This window comes from Arachis ipaensis, chromosome B09, assembly GCF_000816755.2.
Source record: "Arachis ipaensis cultivar K30076 chromosome B09, Araip1.1, whole genome shotgun sequence".
In the NCBI taxonomy this organism is placed as follows: Eukaryota; Viridiplantae; Streptophyta; class Magnoliopsida; order Fabales; family Fabaceae; genus Arachis; species Arachis ipaensis.
In genome coordinates, this window is record NC_029793.2 from 14,076,347 (window position 1) to 14,080,656 (window position 4,310).

Sequence of the window (4,310 nt, forward strand, 5' to 3'; positions counted from 1 at the left end):
TTAGGTTAGAGGTCCCATCCCTACGACTATGACATTGTAACCATTTCAAACAATGCTTACATTGAGTCTTAGTTTCCTCATCATTTTTTTTTGAAGTGATCCCAAATAATAGAAGGGGGTCTAGTAGACTTTCTTTTACCTGACTGGCCAGATTGTGCTGCTGTCACCAAAGAAGGAGCATCACTTGAAGCTGGATTGGTATTTGTTTCTCCTCCCTTGTTGATTCTTCTGGTGTAGATCCAGCGACACTAGGTGGAGTAGGAATGCTCCCAACTTCAGACCCACTTGCATTAGTTGTAAGCGCTTGTTTATCAGCCATTCTAATTTTCCAACAGAATCCTACAGTTAAATAAGCATAACACTATATCAGTTTACAAACAACAGACCCTCAGTGCCATATGACTTCAATTAAATAAACCATCTTAATTTTCAAACAATTAAACCTTTAAACCATATAAACCCTCAGTGCCATATATGTTTACAGTTGAATAAACCATTCAAATTTACAGATTTTATTACATAATAACAGTATAACACCATGATTCAAGTACTTTAAAATAAGCCATAACACTATATTAGTTTACAAATATTAATATTATTATTGTTATAAGAACAAACAATGAAATCAAACCATATCCTTCATAGGGTCTATGGATAGAGACAGCAAATGGGAAATCACATGGTATTGTCTTCAAGGATTACTTAATTACTTGACATTTGAGATATGAATCCAACATTTTTTCCCACCATCGGAAATAAAGTTTACAAATTACATCCCATATGCTAATAACTAAATTTAAAATATTAGAATTCAGGCCACCATAGTTGACACCTTCAGAAAGAGACTTTACAAGGAATAAGTTAATAATTATGTAGCCAAAGTAATGCTTAATTTCTATCTTCCAGACAGGCTCAAAACATATCATTGGTTCTCTATTCTCTGATGCAATACTTCTTCGATCTATTGATCATGAAATGAAGTTGATTGCTCTTAAATAAGGGACTACATTTTGTGAAAATCACTAGTAATTTGAAGTCATGAAATATTTTCCTAAAAATAGCCAACAATTTCATCAATTATTAAAACAGTTTTAAAAAGATAAAATAAAATAAAATTAATTTACCCATAATACCTAATCAGTTGAAGAGCCGAGAGCAAAAACGATGGAGAAGAAGGACGGCTGGTCTGACTCTGACAGATTCACGAAGCTGCTTGGAGAGAACAAGAAATGATGAACGCGATCGTGAGCGCTGGAGGAGGTGACCGCACTACTGGAGGAGACTATCGACCGTGAGCGCTGCGCCAGTGAAGAACGCGACCTATGAAGAACGCGTATGGAGAACGACGCGACCGCCGTCCACCGCGTCGATGGAGGAGGCGATGACCGTGCAGCTGGAGCATGGAAGAACAGTAAATAATGACCTTAGGAGACGGTGATGGACAGGGAACACTGGTGATAGAGCAAGGTAGAGCCTATCAGAGAGGAGAAGGAGAGCCAGAGTTTGAGAGTCTGTCCCAAAAATGAAACTGAAGAAGCAGTGGAGAAGCTTACCGTCGACGACGTCGAAGAAGCAAGTAGCGAAAATGGAGAGGCAACGATGGACAGAAAAACCCTAATCCCCAAATCTATTTGGTCACTCGACAGTGGTCGAGGTGATTGTTCACCGCCGTTTATCGGATTCTTTTCCGCCACTGAGCACCACCAATTCGAACCTTTCGTCTTGCTTGTAACCTAGTTCAGTTCGATCAATACCCTTTCTTCTTCATTGTCCAGTCGCCACTTCCAGTCCGCCACACTCCCAGCAGGCCAACACCGTCCCGTTCTGCAACAGCCACCAGCATCCAGTTCTTCTCCAGACTCCGCCGTCCTTTCTGCTCCGTCGTTATCGTCTCCCTCATCTCCGACGGTGCGTACCCTTCCTCTCCCAGAGATTGAAGCTGCGAGTTCATCTGCCCCCTATAACACCCTACCACACAGAGCCTTACGCTTAAGTCGTAAAGTAGAGGTGGCAAGGTATTACGACCTTTAAAAGAAAAGGATATGTACATAAATATAGTTGGATGAAATCATATCTAGGAGCCTTTAAGGATAAGCTAAATAAAAACGATAAACAGAAAATCGTGTCACACTTGCATGGATATTCATAAAACGGACAGGTAAAATCGAAAGAAAACTGAAAACATATATACATATCAGAGTTCCAAAACTCAGATAGCAAGCTCCAGACTCGACCTGCAAAGCTAAGGCCAGCCAGAGTATATAATTTTATATATATATACAACCCAAAATAAAACTCAAACCACAAAATAAACCACCTGTATCTCCAAGTTAACCTCTAGGAGGGACAAAACACAAAAATGTACATGCAGAGATTCTATAAACATATATACGTAGCATAAAACAAAATATGACAGTCCAAAAGATAGTTCTTCGCTTGTAAGGAGGGTCTCCAGACGCTCAACGAGGTGTCTCTCGATCTGCATCTGCAAACAACAACATAGTATGGGGGTGAGAACCTGAGGTTCTCAGCATGGTAAAGGTGCCCGCATAGTTAATGTAAAAGGTCCCGGGAGAGCCAGAGGCATTCCTAGAACTTCGATACTCAAATTTTAGCTTAAGAATTCAATTAAACCAGAAGTTAGGTAAGTTGTCTAAGGTATTCTAGTTCTGAATCTAACTTTAACCTAATACTTCACGTTCTGCCTCCTCCAATCCTCCGAATCACTGGTGGAACAACCCCCTCCTCACCTCTGCCAAGAGGGGTTTCTCAGAAAACATACACATACAATTCAAGCAAGGAAAACACAGATAGATAAGCATTTATAGCAGGTAGAACAAGTAGCAGTTAAGCAGAATTAAACAGTTAAGCAAACTAAAACAATGCACACTCAAACAAAGTAAACAAATGCGTATGATGTATGCCTGTCCTATGGCTGATGAGTCTCATCTGTCGGTTATACAGCCAACCCGACATATCCTGGTAGTTAACCATTAGACAGTCCTTCTGTGCGCGCATCCCAAGCTCAATAATATTCCATGGAGTCAAACTCCAAGCTCAAATATAATATTCAATATTCATATATATATGCATGCCCATAGGGGAATCCGGGGAGTTAAAGTGCCCGGTCACATCTTGCGACAGAAGGTCAACAAATAGTCTCAAATACACAAGCCACATAATAATCTCTTTCCTTTTTAAAATAACACTTCAAATCAAAACTCCAATCCTTATAGAAATTTTGGCAGTATCTCCTCTAAAACTAGAATTTCTGCCACCCTTCAAGGGTCCCAACTATCAAACTAAACACCTCTCAGTCATTCAAATCATTTCCAGTAACAAATTATTTCAAAATCAAACAAATACCAATATTAAATCTTTTTCCAAACCAACCAACTTCAACATTAAATTATTAACAATAGCTAGACCCCACATTTTATTCTATATACACAATCCATCAATTATACGTTCAGTTTATTCCTATCTTAAGGTCTTCTAGCCTAAGTTTTCACGTGACATTAAACATTAACTAGAGAAACCAAAACCATACCTTCGTATGGAATCAAAATATTCAAAGCTCCGAAGAAGCTTTCTGACCGAGCTATCGAAGAAGAAAATGTCCAGAATCGTCCGTGCCTCCTAGAACTCCAGTTGGCCGAACTCAAAGGGGTAAAGAAACTACGTCACTGTCAACTTCTACCAATCAAAAGTGGTATCAACGTATAGAGAAGGAGGATGCAAATACTTTTACTGGATTAGATTTTTTATTGGAGTTACGGATTGCAAAAAAACGAAATTAAATTTGGCGAGGGTTTAAGTTCTCTCTCTTTCTCTTTCGGTTACGCTCTTCTCTTCTTTCTCACCATTCTCATTTTTGCTGCTATATATAATCCTTCGTTAGCGTACAAATACCATTAGTAGAAGAATGATATTATTATTATAATTATAATATCTGAAGTACACTAATATGATAATATATAATATACATAGCGATAATGATAAACTTGAGTGGATATATATATAATGACTGAAGTACATCAATATATATATCTTTATACATATATGCATAAACTTTAGTGGATAATAATAATAATACATATATATATATAAACGAAAGCATAGACTAGGTAATCGAAAATAGGTAAATCAAATAGTAATAATAATAATAATAGTAATAATAATAATAATAATAATAATAATAATAATAAGGGTAAAGTATACTTTCTGTCTTTGAAGTTTGGCAAAAATTTTAAAAATACCCTTAAGTTTTATTTTGTTTCAATTTTGTCCCAAAAGTTTTCGATTTGCAT

At 37.4% G+C, this 4,310-nt stretch overlaps 1 long non-coding RNA gene across 1 annotated transcript; it reads right to left on the bottom strand.

Moving 5' to 3' along the window:
- Positions 2,165-3,827, bottom strand: LOC110266619. Its single transcript, XR_002354062.1, has 2 exons — positions 3,551-3,827; positions 2,165-2,485 (listed from the first exon to the last, which is right to left on the bottom strand). It is a non-coding gene; the product is annotated as an uncharacterized LOC110266619 (long non-coding RNA).